Source organism: Vombatus ursinus, unplaced genomic scaffold, assembly GCF_900497805.2.
Source record: "Vombatus ursinus unplaced genomic scaffold, bare-nosed wombat genome assembly UNPS02010822.1, whole genome shotgun sequence".
NCBI classification, from domain to species: Eukaryota; Metazoa; Chordata; class Mammalia; order Diprotodontia; family Vombatidae; genus Vombatus; species Vombatus ursinus.
In genome coordinates, this window is record NW_020950600.1 from 6,206,834 (window position 1) to 6,226,131 (window position 19,298).

A 19,298-nucleotide genomic window follows, 5' to 3' on the forward strand; every position below is an offset into this window, starting at 1 on the left:
AAAGGGAATGACTACCCCTTTTATAGTTTTTAGAGACGTGCAGGAGAGAGAACAGGACTTTGTAGGCGGGGAACAAATTGGTTGAAAAAAGCTCGACATCATAAGTGGTAAAAATCAGTATGACTGGTTACAGAGCTGAGGCAGGGAGGACAATATGATTGGTTGGAAATTGGGAACGAGAGGCTAGCAACAACCTCGACCTTCCCCTCCCGTGACTAAGAAATATTTGTTTGTCGTTTGAGTCCACCTGCAAGGTTAGAGAGAGTGGACCAGACATCCTCGAAGGACAGCTTGGTGGTGTAAGGATACCAGACCAGACTCCCTGGTGTCCACCTGCCTCCTTCAAGGATAACAGATTTCCTTGACACAAGAATAGAGCAGTGGTTAGCAGGAGAACTGGATTTCTAAACTTAACTCATTATAGGCCAGCTGAATTTCTGAACTAAGTTCAGAGACAAAGAACCATAGCTTAGTTACAGGACAAAATCAATCAACTGCAAATAGGATCATAAAAAACATCAATCTGATTATTTCAAACTTTGATTTGAGATTAGAGGACTAAGGCCCTGAACCTGGCCCTGCCGCTGATTATCCGCGTGATCTTGGACAAATCATTTTCTCTTTCTGGACCTCAGTTCCCTGCTCTGTAAAATGAAGGATTCACTCACCATGGTGTAATCCCAGCTGCCAAGGAGGCTAAGAGCTAATAGCTAACAGCTAACATTTACATAGTACTTACTCTGTGCCAGGCACAGTGCTAAGTGCTTTTACAATGATTATCTCATTTAATCCTCACAATAACCCTGGGAGGCAAGCGCTATTATTATTCCTATTTTTCAGGTGAGGAAATTGATACAAACAAGGGTTAAGGGACTTGCCCAGGATGAATCAGCTAGTCAGTGTCTGAGGTTGGATTTGAATTCAAGTCATCCTGATTTCGATGCTCTCTTGATCTTGCCAATTCTGAGATATAGGTGGGCTAAGCTGATCAGGTGACTGTGCTAAGTCCTGTATCACTTTAGCGAGTCTCTGGGCCTGCAACGAAGGTCAGAAACAGAGCCAGCTAAAGTCCTACTGCCAATCAGTAATGGGACCAAGTCTGTGACTAGCTAGTGTACTTCCAACCTGGGCCGGAGGGCCAAGACAGGGAGGTCCAGCTTTAAACATAAAAGGCAGTGAGAGGTTGGATTTTACCTCTAAGGTCCCATCTAAGCTAATTCAGGAAGTTCTTTGACTGATCTAATGGGCTTTCTGGGAAGAGGACCTTTGTTTGGAATCTTGGTTTGATCACGCCTTTTTTTTTCTATAGTGTGTGGACCTGCCCATTGGCACCTTAGTAAGAGGACAAAGGATAGCTTTTGATTAAGTCGGTGACTAGGATTCCCCCAGGAAGAATTGGTTGGTTTGCAGCCACCTGCAAGGGCCTTCTCAAAGACAGGTTTTCATGACTAAGGTTGAATAAGTTGGAACTTGAAGAGGAGAGAGTCTGTTGGGAGAAGCTGACTTAGGCAATTGATCTGACAGACCTCTTAAATTTTGGGGCTTCTTTTTGACTTTCATTTTTCTCATTTCTTTTAGCGGGTGTTTGGGGAAGGGGAGGAGGTTTCTCCCTTCTCCTCCTCTGGCCCCATCTTCGCCGAGGAATTGCTAGCGGCTGACTTGAGGCAGAAGCTCATGGGAAGCACCAGAAAGTAGGGTTCCTGGCTCCTTTATGCCTTCGCGAACAATGTTCCAGAGTTCTAGAGGCTGTGTAGAAGAACAGAGACTCTTGATGTCCTAGTGTGATCCTGGAATTTAGCCTTCAAGCAGAAAAGGGAGATTTCTTGGTTGGTGCCAGACTTGGGGGTTGCCTAAAAAGTGACTCCAAGTTCAAGAGTTTGGTGATCTGGACTTTTAAAGAAAGGAGAGGAATTGCTGATCAGTGTGCCTCTTGGAGAAAGATCACCTATGTGACCCTTGTGATAAAGGGCCTAACATCAGAAAATGTGTACTTTGCTCCCTATGGTCATGATAAGTCATTCTGAGTGTGCAGATACGATAAGAAAGGAGTTGTTGATCCAGCAACCTCAAAGTATGTTTGTCTTCTGGCGGGGGAGCCAAATCATAGTGTGGTCCTGTGGTTATGGATGTGACCGTATAGGGCCTGACACACAGGGCAAGCTAGGGAGAGGTAGGGATTCACCAGAATGTCAGGGCCTTGTTGGCTCGAGAGTCCCATTTAGGGCCCGTTCGAGGGGAGTCCACAATACGGGGTGGTTCTAACCAGAAAGGATTCTAGGATTCTGGTGGAAACTTGGGACTGCTCCGAGATGGAGAATGATGTTGACTGCTTATATGCTATTGTGAGTCCCTCTTGTGGTTTTCTGTTTGTTTATTAATTCCTGTAAGTCCTTTTATGTCTTCTTCATTTTCTGTGGAGTGAAATAAATTCTGTCCTGTTCCCAATATGCCTTGGTTACCTTGAGTGCTTGAATAGTAGTTACGGACCATTTTTATTGACATTTGTGAAAACATATGAGCTATTCATAAACCATCCTTGAAGGTCTCCTGGAGTAAAGTCCAAGTGGGGGCAGTAATGAAACAAAGTGAAACTGATTGACCTCTCAGTTGACCTTGATTCATGCAAACTTAGGGCTTTCGAGATTCTTGGCAACAGAATACATTATGCCTTTATTTATGGAGAAACCTGGACTCACAGAAGTTGTGACTTGCTATGATCACAAAGCTAATACATTCCAGGGCCAGGATTTGAACCCATGATCTTGGATTGTAGACTCTGGTTCAACACATTTCTCCTTAGATCAAATTGTCTTTCACTGGAAAGCCTGAATTTAATGACGCTACCCTTATAAATCTCTCCTGGCCTGGCTAAGGAAGGTGCTTTGCCTCTGCAGTAGGTCAAAAGGAATGATGATGAATCATTGGAATACTGGCTGCTTGTCAAGATTCCTCGGTTTCCAAAATGCTGGTCCCTCTTAAGGGCTTTGGGCAGCTCATGTCTTTTTTTCAGCTGCTCTTAATTTATGTAACAGAGTTCTCCACGGAGAATCAGTAAACGGAGACGTGACGAACATTCCCGGAATGAATGTTGTTCCAATGGTCTGGGATTGGATGTGACTCTATAAACAGCAAGCATCTCACACACCCCAACTTTTTTCAAGGGAAATGACTTCAAACTGCTCGTTTCCAGGACTCCCTGTTTATTGAGAGTGACAAGCACACTGTTAGAACCATGTGATGGGTTAGAATGATTTTCCTCTCTAAGCCAACCCATCACTTAACGCTTATTTTTGCCTGCGTTTCCCTTTGAGGATTCCATAGATAAAAACTTCTCCTTGCATGTTTGCAAGTGCCGAGAGCTTACATAGCAAATGGTAAAATTTAGCACATATTTGAAAAGCACTTTGACAATGCTACCAGCTGAAAGCTAGCACTTGTCTCAACACAATATTGACCACAACACAATCAGCCACATTATTACCTTCTCTTTAAAAAAGAGGTTGGTGTGGATGGGAGCTCACTCTGGTAAGTAAAAACTGGCTCACCAGAAGGGACCACTGCTCACTTCTTGCTCTAATTTTTTATAAAAGGGCTAGGATTTCATGGCTGTGGGTGCTTTCCATACTGAGGGCACATCCCAACCACTTTACCCTCATTAGATCACATCTGCAATATCGCGTTCTGTTCTGGGCACCACATTTGAGGAAGGATATTGAGAAGATGGGGAACATTCAGGGGAAGACAACCAGGAGGGCCTCAAATTCATGCCACGTGAAGACTGGTTGAAGGAATTTGGGTTATTTAGCCCAGAGAAGAATTGGTATGTGTGTGCATGTTGTATGTGTGTGTGTGTGTGTGTGTGTGTGTGTGTGTGTGTGTGTGTGTGTGTTGGGGGTGGGGGTAGGGCATGACAACTGTCAAGTTTTTGAAGGACCGTCTTGTGGAAGGGAGATTAGTCTTATTTTGCTTGGCCTGAGGAGTGGTGGGAGAAGTTCCTGAGACTTGATTTCAACAAAAACTTCCTAAGGACTAGAGTTATTCACAAGTTGGGAGATTGTGGGTTCCCTCTCATTGGAGGTCTTTAATGACCAAACGAACACTTGTCATTGGATGGTAGAGGGGATTCTTGGGTTTGGACCAGATGAGGTCCCTTCTAACCTGCAAATTCCGTGGTTTTGAGATACACTTAAGAAGGTGATCTCCAATCAGTTGCTAGAGCCAAAGTAAATTCATCACCCCAGTGGCTGACCTCCTACTGGTGATTTTCTCTCCACTTAGCCTAGCTGATGCTTGGAAGACAGATACTATCTTATCACACCAGGTGTGTGTTTGAAGCCTTTCCAGTTTCAGCTCAGATAGCCTAGCCTTCAAAAACTCAGAATCACCTCCAAGCCAGAATGAGGCAATGGGGGAAGATGGTTAGACAACAGTTCATCTGAAAAAGATCTGAGGGTGTGGTAGTCTGCAAATTCCATGTGAGTCAAGGGCATGAGGTAGCTGCAGAGACTGTAGATACAATCTTGGGCTGAATCGAGAGAGAGTGATGACTTCCAAGAATGAGGAAGTCTGACTCTTGCCGTCCTCTGCCCTGGTCAGACCACATCTGGAACTCTGAATTTAGTGCTGATTGCTGTGTTTTAAGAAGGACCTTGCTAAGCTGGAGAGTGTCCAGAAGAGGGCGACCCAACCTGGATGGCAAAGGGCCTTGACAGATGGATTAGTTGAAGGAACTAGCCCAGAGAAGAGAAAACTGAACGTGATTGCCGCCTCCAACTATTTGATCAGACTTGTTCCACTTGGTGCCGGAAGGTTGAGCCTTTGGGAGCAAACGGGTGGAAATTGTAAAGAGACGTAAGGAAAAATTCCCAACAGAACTCTCTACCAATGGGTTGGGCTGCTTTGGGCAATGCTGGGTCCCTTCCCCCATTCGGAGGTATTCAAGCCGTTGCTGGATGGCCACTTGTCAGGGATGTTGGGGAAGGGGGAATGTTCTTGTTTGGATTTGTGTTGGACCATCAGGCTCTGAGTCCTCTTCCCTCTCTGAGGGTCTGTAACTTGGTGAAGACTCTATGGGAAGCACCGCTACACAAGGAATGATTCGTATCTCTTTCCAGTGCCTTCTTTTGGGTGATGGTGTTAAACTATCCTCAGGTTAACCAAAGAAAGACTCGTACTGTGAAATTTCTTAAAAAAAAAGAACGTCAAGGTTAAAAATTACAATCTCTTGCCTACTGGTCTCCAGAATAGCCAAGCTATAGCAATACATAAGTGAATAGTGAAGAATAGATTTAAACTTATGGCTGCAAGTGAACCTGACCAATATTTCATCATCCCGCAATAAAAGCATTTAATTGGGCTGCTATTAGACACTCAATTACTTTCACAATGTTTGTATAGTACATCCCTATAATGCTTTGAATAATATTTCCTTAAGTCATCTCACTAATCTATCAGTTCCCTTATGACACTGAGCCCCTTCCCCTCCCCCAAATCTGCATTCTATTAAAACATTCATGCTTAAAAACCCCTTGAGCTTTCCCAAGGGTTCAAATTAAATCATCTCAGGGCATATTTTTATTTGATTTTGTCATGACCTTTCTTCCCAGCATTCTATCTTGTCGCAGCCTGGCTACTGAAATGCTGAGGGTCCATTCACAGCCCGCTGTGCAGGGAATTACCTAGGGCGCTTTGGGAAAGTTGAGATTCCAGCCTGTTCAGATCTTGTTTAAATATAGATTGAGTGTGCATTTAGTTTTGTTCTCCAGAGTGATTAGATAGAGGCCAGAACTTGTCTGAGCTTTGGGAAAGTAGTCTCTTGCTCATGCATCTTTGAAGGGTTGCTGCACAATGGGAATGAATAAGAGACAGTTCCACTGAGTGAGATATTCTCCAAAAGCACACTTCTCTTGTACTTTAGAAAATAAAGATAGGAAAGGGAACTGGACCTGTGATTTCATTGCTATAGAGAGCTCCCAGACAAGGAAACTCCCTGTACCAGTGCAGGTTGGCACCTTCTCTGTCACTTTGAGAGTTACATGTGTATGTGTCAGAGAGAAGAATTAAACCCAGGTCTTTCTGGCTCTGCCTCAAGGTCAGTTCTTTATCCATTAGGCCACCCTGTCTCTCAGCATACTATCCTGGACAAACACTACAAATAGACAATATGTTTAGCCTAAACATATAACAAGAGCAAGAATGAGGGCTGGATGCCCCCGGGGAAACTGCCATAATCTCTTAATGACTTCTCCCTGAGGGAAAGACCCATCTTTTCTTCATACCGATAAGATTCTAGTAACGCTGTTTGGCTATGAGTCCTGGAGCCGCTACTATGTCCAAATCACTGCAGCTGGCGATCACCTAAAGAGTAATGGAGCCGGAGATGTAGGATGTGTGTATACAAGGGCATGCTGTTTACAAAGAAAGAATTACATAAAAGAAGAGGAAAAAAGTTTGTCTGTCATCAAAGAAATGTAAGGGCAAAGAAGTAGACTGCCTGGTCAGGAGGCAAGATCGACGGATGAATAACTGATATGCAGTCTTCATACTACAATTGTATCCTTTCAACGTAAAGGGAACGTGAGCAAGGACTCTTGCATGTTGGGTGGAACTCCTTATGCTGAAGGTATCAGAGGACAGAGATAAGGATGGCATAGAAAGGCCAAGGAGGGACCAGCTGCTATCTGCAGCCTGGAAAGATCAACTAAACAGAGAAGACACCAAGTTTATTGCGGTACTTAAAAATTCCAAGTTTACAAAGCACTTTACATGTCATTTCTTCGTAACAAGCATGTGAGGTCTTTCTAGGTATTACCCCCATTTTGTAGATGAGAAAACCTTGGCTTGGGGACATGGAATACCTCTCCCATTCTCACACTGCTAGGTCATGTCAGAGGTTAGATTTGAACTCAGGCACTCTTCCCATTACTAATGCGATACCTCTAGAGCGGTGACTCATGTTTTTTCCTCTGGAATGCTGTGAGTCACAAGGTTATCACCGAAATCTAGAAAGGTGCTGAGTGTTGCTATTTTGCTCTTCATTGAGCTCCAACAAAACTTTGAATGTGACCACATATGGTAAAGAGCTGGTGGAATAAATCTTATGCCTCACATATACTTAGGACTATTTTTCAATTGTATCTGTAGGTGGATTTAAATTCAGTTTAAAGCAGTACTGAAACCGCTGGGGCTCTTTGTCATCCTGCGACTTGTCCATCTAATCACAGAACTATCAAATGTAAGTGTCAAAATTCTATTATTCCATTCAATCGGACAAACATCTGTGAAGGGATTTTTTTTTTTTTTTTTTTTTGTGCAAGGCATTAGGCTAGGCTGCTCTGGATATAAAAACAAAAAACAAAAAAAAAACAAACTCAGTTGTTTTCCTTAGGCTGAGAGTACTGGGGGAGGGGTTCCTTAGGGAATGAGAAGACCTAGAATCTGATGCCCCCAAACAGTGTGAGATCTCCAGGAGCTTATGGCCTCCTTGGGGGTGGGGGAGGGTGTGGTGCAGCAGACAGCATCATCGAAGCATCAAGGAGAATTGGAAAGTATTTCACGACCGTCAGAAGGAAATGTCATTTCAGGTCCTTTTGGTCTGACCTATACAGGTAGACCAAGGATCAGTCTTCTAACTGCATCCTTTGGAAACAATTCTGATCATGCAAGGAATGGGAAAGGTCAGAGGACTGATGCTTTCAGGTCATTTACAATGTTCTCATTTGAAGGAGCTGGGCATGTTTGACCTAGGGGGAACATGGCAGCCAAATATTCTGATATCTGAGGGACTGCCACAGGGAGGAGGCATTGAAATCATTTTGTTTGGCTGCTGAGGACCGGTGAACAAAGGGTAGGAATCACAAAGAGGCCGATCTGGGCTCCACATCAGGAAAAACTGCCTAACAATTAAGAGCTGTGGAATAGGCTGCCTTGACAGGCAGTGGGTTTCTCCTCCTTGGAGGTCCCCGGAGGCTAGACAGCCACCTACCTGGCCCATTATAGTGGGTGCACAGGTTGGTCTAGGTGGCTGTTAAGGTCCCCTCTAACTCTCAAGTTCTGTGATTCTGTAATTCCGTGAAGGCCCCTAATCCTAAAGGGTGGAAGACCTGTCAGCACCTACTCTCAAAGTCTTTGGGCTGGTTATACATTAAGCCAAGCTAACCTCCCAAGAGTACAATCTGTATTTGACCGTGGGGAGTAAGGGGGAAGGGAGGGGGCTGTCTCTTCATGTTTCAGAGGAAACTTAATGGGGAAATGTTCTACCTGAATCATACTTTTCACCCAGGTACAGTATTAGTCACAATAATTATAAACACCTCAATGGGGAGTCACATGGGAACAGTCACAGAATTAAACTGTTAGCATAAAAGGGTGTCAGGCCATACAGTGTGGACCAAAGGTTGGTCCCCCTTCTTTCTTTCTCCCTCGCCTCACAGTTAAGTAATACTATTTAATGTTGATTTTCTTTTGAAAGTAGCTGAGCTAAATAAACAGTACCATGAAAATAATGGATTTTGATCCTGTGTCATACAAGGGTTTTATTGGGAAGGAAGGTGGGGGAGGGGTAAGGAGGCTACCAGGAGACAGGACACCTTGGTTTGGAGACAACAATAAGTATTGATTTATTATCTTTGTGACTGGGATCTGGGGAGACTGGGTCTGAAGAAGTCCAACTAATTCTCATCTACACATTCAAGACGCATGTCCTGCCAAGGTCCTTTAGTATGAGAACAGAAGTGATGGGAAAAAAACTGATTTCTGAGAAGTCTGACCATCCATCCCTGGTGGCTCTCCACAACTGGGACATCTACCCATGGGGACTATTTATTGGGAGATCGTTCAGGAATTGGCCAGAAATAGAAAGCAGATGGTTCGTTCTAGTCCCGGTCAGTGTCTCTGCTGAGCTCCTTTTTCCAGGGCCCATCTTGGTAGCTCCGGCCCTGGGGATGTCACGGAGGCACGAATCCATGGTACCTCTTAAGAGCTCCATCTCTGAAGATTTTAAGAAGCAACTCTCTCATGGGGGTGTATGACCCGCAGGAACATGTACCACACACCACTTATAGGTCAAGAACAACTCTAAACGATAAAGTAATGCTCTGAGCTTTAAACACTTAGTGAGTAAAGGAGGAGGAAGAGGAGGAGGAGGAGGGTGGAGAATGTGCCACTGAATAAAAAGCCAATCCAAATACAAATTGGAAAAATGCTTTTAATGCTTCTTACGCATAAATGTGTGGCAGAGAAGGAAACCTAGCCAGGATTTCAGAATTGTGTTATTATTAAGAGTTAACCAAAAGGGTTAGAAAGCCCCTACCAAATGCACATGAGAAAGATTCTGAAACAAGAATTTTCAGCTAATTGCTAAAGCCTGATTGGCCCAGATTTCTGACCATGTTGGAAACCATTATCACCTCCTTAAGACCCTGAGAAATATGAGCTGCAAAGTTTTTGATTTCTCTCCTAGAGTGACTGACAATCCAAATGTCATAAACATATATTAAAGGAGACCTTTCACTCTAAACCGCTTGTTTGCCTTCCTCCAAAACCTCTCCAAAATGCTTGGTTTGGGCTAATTGGCGCTCCAATAAAAAATCACAAATGAACAGAAAGGGTGCACCCCGACTGGATAAACTGATTGCTCAGATTGCTTTCATTTCTGAGCCCCAGAGGCTCATGGACCTGATTCCAGGCCTTCTGGTGTGGGATGCAGAAGGGTGGCTGGTTTTTGGTCACTGGAGCCACCAAGGAGACTGGCCAGTACTTCATGTATTTTATATATATGGTCCCAATGAAATCTCAGCATTTTGAATCTAAGGGGTGTCTCCTAAGGATTTAGAGAAACCAGAAAAATTGATGGAATCAGAATATTCCGGAGGCGAACACAAGCGTTGATGACAATTTTGCTAATTTTATCCAGGTCACAGATATCAGGTACTAGGTAGTCCTTAGCTGCCTAGGGCGACTATGGAATGGAATACCTAATGAACTCTTGCTACTGGCCCTGGTTTTAAAAACCACTGCCAGAGTAATAAACAAAACCAGGCCAAGGATTGTGGGCTTTCGTGGTTGAATCTTCCAGGGCACTATGGCGGGTGCACTGTTGGAATTCTGGGTAAACGTCAGCTTCTTAGTTTTGAGGTCCCCTTTGGAGTGAAAAATACTGACATTGTTTGGGGGAGGGAGGGGGAAACCCACTTTTTAAATTTGAAAAAAGGGTGTTTTGCTTTGTTAAAAAAAATTTTTTTGGTGGCACTGATAGGGTGGATTTGAGATGGATTTTTCTTCTCTCCAGAACACCAAGTTTCCTTCTGAGCATTCCACTAAGCTACAAGTCCAAGCTTGACAAGACCATTCTTCTAGGGTGTCTTCAATGAAAGCAGGAGGGTTCTTGTCTAGAGAAAAGGCAAAGCAATACGCCCTCCCCAACTTCGTAAAGGGGAAGGTAGAAGTCAGCTCATGAAGGGTTAAGTGTGGTTCTCTCTCTCTCTCTCTTTCTCCCTCCTTCTTCTTCTTTGCTCTGCATTCAGAACCTCTCCACATGCCGTGCTCCATTTATTATTTCTGCACCGCGTCAGGAGGGAAATATTCACGCTGAGCCACAGGGATTAAAGACTGACGCTCCAGAGAAGTCGGAGCCCATCCGTCATATCCAGCTGTTTTCAATTCCAGCCCTTCACACCTGCCTTTATTTATTATTCCTTGCTTAGACAAGACAGGGCTCATTTTTCAATCTTTAAAACTTTTCTTAAGAGCTAAAAAAATCAATCAATTTCTTCCTCTTGCTATTTTTCTATGAAAGCCCACCAAGAAAAGAGTAAACCCAAGGACTGATGGGGGATAGCTCTTATCTGAGAGGAAATCATGCAAGCAGAGAAGCTTGGACAGCTGGCTCCCTGGGGCATGCAGGGGCCTGAGGACAGGCTCTTGGTGGAATAGAAGATAGACTTCTATGTTAGTTACTAAGAGACCAAAAAAAGTTTTATTTAAAAGAGTTTGTGAAAACATTTTTATGTCTTGCTTCTTAAAGGATGGAAGCCCAAGGTGGTTTGAGGGACTGTTGTTATTACTACAGGTATCTAAGGATCTCTTCCAACTAAGTATCTGTCTCCAAGAAGTTTAGAGCCATTAATTCATTAAGCCTCACAATTTCCCTTTAAGATTAAGCCATAGAGTTTCCATTTTGCCACGTGGTGGCCACAACACTGACTTGCCTCTACTAATACAAATCAGGAGGTGACCTGAGAAGAGCTGGAGGACCTTGGGTAAGTCCCTCACTTCTCAGGGCTTGAGGTTCTCCTTGTATCAAATGAGGAGGCTGGACAAGGTGATGACCTCTAAAGAGCCTTCCAGCACTGAATCTAGAACCCCAAGGTCACAGCTTTGAGCCTAAACAAGAGTGACAACCCCCTTTCCTGCTGTTAATTCAGCAACAGGAATTCCAGCTTTTCCTTTTTTAGTATGAGGAAGCCTCTTTTTTTTCCCTATTTGAACTTCATTTAGTCATTGTTCTAGTGGCTTTTAGATTAAACCGTCAGAGTGATCAACAACTCCAAGATAGCTTAATGAATGATAAAGTAAATTCCTTATTCCCTGGGTTTAAGGTAGCCACTAGGAGAGGAAGCAATGAAGACTCCAGAAATGATTCACACCACAGTGCTCCTGGGGCTCTGCCCACATGCACAGCCACCCACGGCACATTTTCTCTGCCCACGGGGCTGGGCTGGTGTTCCATGAGCCCAGCTGGTGCTAATGAGGTAAATAGATTCATGGCCATCTCTCCATAGCCCTATTAGCTTCATCTTTCAGCCTAATCAACCAAATAGCACATATTTATTAAAGTGTCTGCTGGGTTCCAAGCACTCTGCTAGGTGGTGGGGATGTGACACACACATGAGATGGTCCCTACCCTCGAGGACCTTCCATTCTATTGGACGAAACAATGTCAGTGTGTTGCATATCATATACTATGTAATGGAGGTCATCCAGGGACCATGCACACCCTTGCCCAGCTGGGTACTTTCCATGGAGCTGTCCATGTGTCCTGGATGCTTCTGGTGGACCCATAATTGGTCCCGTCTGATGACTCATGTGCCCTGGCCTCTTGCCGACAGGAATATATGACCAGAGCCTCCTGGTGATCCCTTGGCTCCAGTGTGGGGAGAAAAGGTACACTCTGCCAAAGAAAATTGGCCCCTGAGCATGAGCCTCTTTAACAGGAGTGACTATGCTGTCACAAATTTCTTCATCTGCTTAGTGGGTTAGGATTCTTCAAGCTCTTCCTCAGTTGTCCAGCAAGCTGTCCCCCTCACCTCCCACCCCTGAGCAGATATGGCAGCTGCCCACTCATGGCAACAAGTGCACGTGATGGCCTAGACAGGGTCTCTGGTGGCTTTTTCTGTTTTGTGCTTCTTTCCCTGAACACAGGAGACTGAACCAACATTGTGAGATGGATGTTCTTAGCCTTGGTAGCAACTGTATGAATTCAGGAGCCAGAAGTCAGGATGGTGGTTGCACATGAGGGGATGGCTTTCAAAGCATCTTCTCAGAGGAGAAGCCCACTACCAGGAAGATGAGGCCAAGTGAGGCCCAGGCTTCCTGGAAGATATAGACCTTGAGTGAGTTACTCAGATAACTCAGATCTGAGGTAAGGGCACAATATCTGTTAGGCAATCCCAAAAAGAGTTTCTTGCTTCAAATATCAACCTCTTGGGAGACTTTAAAAAGAGTGATGTACTACTTTTTTTTTAAAAGTCTGTCAGTGTGTGATTATGTGTCTTTTGTGCTTTAATCATTTCTTCTGGATAGAGGCAATAGTTATCTTATACCTGATCAACTTTGTACATTGAATACCTTTCTGGAGAGGACTTTTCAAAAAAATTTCATCACTTATTTATTTTGAACACATTAAAATTTTTTTGAGTTTCAAATTCTCTCCCTTTCTTCCCTCCCTGACTCATTGAGAAGGCAAGCAATATGATATCAATTACATATGTGAAATCATGCAAAACATAGTAAAAATGACTGTTCATCCCTTTTGGGGAGTCCCTGATATGAGCCATTCCTAAACTTTGTTTTAGAAAATTCCTCTCAGGTGGGGGCATTAATAAGCCAGAGAGTTAAAAAAAGAGTCTGATCCCCTCTTTTTGGGGTCAGACTCCCCCAAGATATGAAACTGGTCTATGGGAATCCAGAGCTAGAGGCCCTTGGTGAGAAGAAGGTACATCCCTCCCAGTCTGAGCCTGTGGAGTCTTTACAGTAAATATAAGGTCATTTCTGAAGGGGAGGACACCTAGAACTGAGAGAGGCTAATTGGGAAAGGTCTCTTATAAGAGGTGGCCCTTCAGCTGAGCTTTGAAGGAAACTGGGGATTTTAAAAGGAGATAAGGAAAAAGTGCATTTCAGGCCTGGGAAACCGTCAGTACAAAGGCAACATGGAGTATCAGCCATAAGGAACAGCAAAGACAGTTTGACGAGACTGTAGAGTGCATGAAGTGCTGCAAGAGAGGAATAATGATGGAGTAGTAATGTTGGAGAAGTATGCTGGAGTCAGGGTATGAAGGGTTTCCCATACCAAACAGAGGATGGCCCAGTTGGCTATCTTGCAAAGGTTTATAATTGGTCAAAAGTGTATGGGCATGTGTCTGGCAGCTATCTCAACACTATGATAGAAAAAAAAAAACTTGGAAATTCACATGCTCCTGATGTGCTCATGTGTCAAGGGCAGAACATTGTGATGATGGGTTTGCCCCAGATTAGATAAAGGCCCCAGCACAAATATTTACAAAGCACATATGCTACTTACTTGGCCAACACTGATGGCTCCCATTTCTCTAATATTTTAAGGCATATATAATGCATTTCTTAGAGTTGCCCTGTGAGGTTGCTAGCGCTATGCAAGTAGGGCGTAACGGAATGTAAAATCCTCCAGGATGTGTATGTGCACTCAGAGTCTGCCATATAGTAGATGCTTAATAAATGCTTCTGGAATTAAAGTATCACCATCCCTACTTGGCAAATGAGGTATGGGGACTTGCCCAAGGTAATTCAGCTAGAAAGCAGCTGAGCCAGGACTAGAATACATATCTTCTGCTATCAGTTCTGGTGCTCCTTTTACTACATGACTCTGCCTCTCTATTGCATATTGTATTTTCAAGACATGGCCCTAGTCCCTGGCACATGCTAAATGTTTAATAAATGTATGTCGATTGATGCAGAGTATAAAGTATAGTTGCCTCCTTCAGGGACCTTATAATCAAATCAGAGAGACAGCAGTCATGACCAAAGGAATCTCAAAGGCCACCTGATTCAACCATTACCTGAGCAGGAGCTCCCCCCCTCCACCCTTGGCATTTCTGACAAGTGATCCTGTAACCTTCACCTGAAGAGCTCCAGGGCGATGGAAACTAATTGTTCCTGAGGCAGCTCACTCTACTTTCAGACAACTCTTAATTATTAGAAAGTTTTCCCTTACATTGAGCAGAAATCCATCTCTCCGAAACGTGTACTTGCTGCTCCTAGCTCTCTTCTCTGAGGCCAAGCAGAACAAGCAATCTTCCTTCCTTATGACAGTCCTTCAAATGCTTGAATATGGAGCGAGGCTCAAGAGCATCAGTTGGCACGGTGTCTGTCCTCACACCGTCTCTGACGTGCTCCTTTGGACACGCTGCAGCTCATCAATGTACTTTCTGAACTGTGGCACCTGAGACGGAATCCAGGGCTGATAACAGCAGAGCCCAGTGGTCCTCTTTGATTACTCCCTTGTTCTTGAGGCTTTGGCTTTGACAAGGCATCCAGTGACTGCACGAGTGTTTTGGACTGGACGCATTCCAATGCACTCTGGACTGCATTCAGTTCTGGATGGCATATTTTAGGAAGGACACTGATCGACTGGAGGTGATCAGGATAATGAGGAGCTGGAGACAGTGCCATGCCACACCCTTTCATGCACTCTGTTCCACTCAAAGTGGCTTTCTAGTTGTCACCCAAACTCAACATGCCATCTCTTATCTCAGTGATTTTGCATAGGCTGTGCCCCATGCCTGCAATGTATTTCCTCCTCACCTCCATCCTTTGCTTTTTTGAAGGCTCAGCTCAGGTGCTTCCTCCTATGGGAAGCCTTCCCTGAACTTTCTCCCAACCAAGTTGTTACAACTCTCTTCCTTAGGAAAGAAATATATAATAATAATTGTATCATATATTACACATCTGTACCCATATTGTAGATCCTCAGTAGAATGAAATTGAGGGCAGAGACTATTTCATTTCTGCCTCCATGTCCCCAGTGCCTACCACAGCACACATAAGATGCTTAATAAGTGTTGAAATGAATTGAATAAATATGAATGATTAGCATTATTCATTGCTAAAGAAGAGGCCCTGGCAATGAGTGTTTGAGCTCAAAGGAGGGAAAGAGCACTGGGGTTTGACTATTCAGGGAACCTTCATAGAGCAGGTAAGACTTAGACATGATACTGGAGGATGGGTGGGGTTGGGAAGGAGAACCTGGCAGGAGGAGTGAATGATGTGATCAAAGGCATGGAGGTGGGAAAATACAAGGGTTAGTAGCAATAGAAAGTTGCTTCTAAACATACCATAGATCTTAGAGCAGGGAGGGACCCAAAAAGCCATCAAGTTTACCCTTCTCATTGTACTGAGACCCAGAGGAGTTAAATTACTTGACCAGTGTCAAATAAGGAGTAATCAGCAGAGCTGGGATTCCAACCCAGTTCTCTGACTTTAGATATACTTTTGCCTTAATTATCATTGTTGATAGATACATTTATCTTGAGTTTACTGAAAAATGGTGAAATCCTTCTCTCTCATTCAGGCTACAGACACAGACTAAAAATTCTACACCAACATTCCTGTACAAATCTATGGAATTGGGATGGGCAGAGCAATGGAGAGGGGAACAGGGGAAAGACAGATGAACATAATCAGACCTTTTCCAGCACCCCCGTGTCTGGACTGTTCCCACAGCTCATTTTTTCAGGTGGTTACTGGTGAATATCCATCCCCCTCCCCCAAGTTTAGTGTCAATTCCATGGACCCTCCTGGATGAGTAAAAAAAAAAACAAAACCAAAAACCAACAACAACCCAATGCTGGAGTGCAGATTGGAAGACTGGTTCAGGGGTGGGTGGTTCCTATCTGAACTAACGTCCCTGGAGGGATGGAATTTTCTCTGCTCTTCTTGTTATGTTTTTATCTTCACCAAAACCAAACAAGGATTGCTAAATATATCTTTCCTAGATCATGTTTTCCATTTTCACTTGCTATTCCCATTTCTACAACTAGCTGTTAGGGAATTATAAGTTTTGAAAACTACCATTAGGGCAGGGGAAAAAAAAGGAAGGAAAATATGTTTTGAGATTAAGAGGTCAGAGGCTTATAGACTACTTAGAAGCCTCATGTTGGTGTGTTATGAATTCTGTCTTCAAGAAGAGAATGAACATATCATTTAGAAAATAAAGACTATGTCTGAAGGACAAGACGAGGGGGATAATGGTGCTTATTAAAATGCTGGCACTCTATTTCTTGCGCCTTGGTACCTTTTCCTGAACACACCAGAATAACATTGATAAAAGTTGGAAGGACTGTCTGGGTGCTGCCCTTTCTGTGAGCATAATAGAAGATGCTTCTCTGGGGTTCCCTGCAGGGGCTTTGTCCATCTGCCCAATTCTATATTCTATGGAGGCTAGGATTGAGCGATCGATTTCAATGGATTGATAATTATTGTTGATTACATGGCTGAGTGGATGCTATTCTCCCATAACTTAATAGTTGCATTTCAGCAAGTCAGTTTTCAATTGACTGGACTCTATCTGGAAACAAGGCATCGCTATGCTTAGGAAGTTCCATTGGTCTCCCAAAGAGGTTTTGTGGTAAGTTTGCCAGCCTATCTGCACAGCCCTGACACTGAACCTGATGGTGATCTGAGACTCAGCGAGACCATCTCTGCTAGGGGCAGGCTGCAGGAGCCTCAAGCCATTGCAGATGTTTGTTGTTCAGTCTGAGGTGGAAGGATGGCCCCTTTGCAGCATTCTTCACTTTGAGCTTGGATTGCTTTCAAACCCAGGGCCTGTGGGTGCATGTGAATTAACTGGTAAGCTTGAGTTATGCAGGCCTTGCGATGCACATTAACTTTTTGTGTGGTGATCCCAGGCCCAGATCATGGCCCAATGCAGCCCAGGGCTGGGTGTGACACATTTACTTTTTTAATCCAAACAAACCTGGGTTTGACAGCCTTTCCTGCCGGGGCTTGTGTCTCAAGGAACAAGAATAAAAAAGAACTGCTTCATGCTTAGTGTTTCCTTTGAAACTACCTTAATCCACTGATGGCAACAATCTGATTCCATTGGTTTGGTTTTCTTTCACCCTGGAGAAACACACTACTGACATGGTGGGGGTGGAGGGTGGATTTTCACGGTCTCTCCTAAGAAGCTGCGTTGTTGCTGTTGGCTGGTTGACTCTCCTCAGGGACACCCACAGCCCTCCCTCTCCTTCCCTGGGCTACAAAAAGTGGCCCAAATATTCCTGCCTTGGCAAGAGGGATCTCCTTTCAGATGGACGGGATGACCTGTCTTTTGACCAAAGGATAAAAAAAAAAAAGCTATTTATATATAGTTTTAAAGCTTACAAAGTACTTTACATCCATGATTTCACTGGAGCCTAACAATGCTCTATAAGCTAAATAGTACAAATATTAATGCCATAAATGAGGAAATTGAGGCTCAGGGAGTCCAAGTGACTTGTTTTCTCTCCTCAAGCCTTTTTTATCATCCTCTTGAATTCTCAGCAGAGGACCTTACTTCATACTTAGAGAAAAAAGAGACCATTCAACATGAGCTACATCTTCTATCTTTTCCAACACAATTTTAACAGTCTCTCTCTTCCTTTCCTCTTTTGCTTCAGTCTCTGATGAAGAAGTGGCCTTTCTCCTTACCAAGACCAAGACTTCTTTGTGACCTTGATCTCATCTCTACCCATTTCTTCCAGAAGCTCACCCCCGAAATCATCATCTCTCCTTTACAATCTACCTATCTACAGGTTTCTGCCCATGGGTCGGCATCCTCTGTCCTGGGCCCTGTTCCATGTGCTTTCAGTGATCTCATCATCTCCTATGAATTCAATATCCTAATGTCTTTCTATACTGATGACTCCTAAGTTGACATAGTCATCCCTAATCTCTCACTTAAGCTCTAATCCTTTTTTTCCAATTTAACAAACATTTATTAAGTGCCTGCTATGTACCAGGCATACTATGCTTTCTGAAACTACTGCTGTACTCCTGGTAGACTCTTCCATATTTCAGTCCTGCCAGCAAGGATGCTGCTTTCTTTCAAATTCATCAGTCATAGAGTATGTTTCTTGGGGAGGCAAGATGGAAGATGATTCCCTAGTATCTCTTCTATGCTCGTGTTTATTTTAAAGCCAGTGGCCCTGCATCCTAGGAGACTTCTGCGAGGTCTGACCTGGAATGTTCACAGAATCATAGGATTGTCTGTTTGGAGCTAGAAGGGAACTGTAAGGTCATCTAGCCTAATCCCCTTATTTTCAAGGTGAACTCTAATCCTAAATCACCAACCACCTATCAGATGGTCTGTACACATCTTAAACTCAACACATTCAAAACAGAATTTACTGTCTTTCCTCCCAAACCCTAAACTATTTCTGCTGAGGACACCCTCATACTTCCTGTCATCCAGCTTCACTACTTGGCAGCCACCCTTGGCTCTTTGTTTTCAGTCAATCCCTTCTTTCTATTCCTATGGCCACCAGTCTAGATCAGACCTTCATCATGTCTCACCCAAAGTACTGTAACAGCCTCCTAATTTGTCTCTTCCCTTTCTAATCCATCCTTCACACAGCTGCCAAGTTGATATTCCTAAAGCATAGAACTGACCTGTGTCCACTCTCCACCATCTTCTCTGTTTGGTTTTGAATCCACAAAGGCCTCCCTCCAAAGCCTCCTTTATAGAGGCTTAAATTGTTCCAGCCAACTCTTAATTTCCCACCAGCTGCTCTGCCTGGTTTCGACTCTATGAATACCATATCACCAGGCCCAGTACCCTCCAGTACCTACTCCCTTTCCAGCTTCCTTTTGTGTATTATCTTCTCCCTATTAGACTGTAAGCTCTTAGAGGCCATAGACCATCTTTCTTTTTCTTATTTGTTTACCCATCACTTAGCCCAGTGCCTGACACATAGTAGGCACTTAATAAATGTTTGTTGACTCCATGTTACTTCCCTGCTCAAGAAGCCCCAGTGGCTTCTAATTGCCTCTAGGATAAAATACAGATT

The 19,298-nt window shown here is 43.8% G+C and overlaps 1 protein-coding gene across 1 annotated transcript in view; it reads right to left on the bottom strand.

Annotated features, from left to right (window-relative positions):
• MORN1 (MORN repeat containing 1) overlaps nucleotides 1-19,298 on the bottom strand; it is a 214,164-nt gene that overhangs the window by 32,134 nt on the left and 162,732 nt on the right. The gene's annotated exons all lie outside the window — the stretch shown is intronic.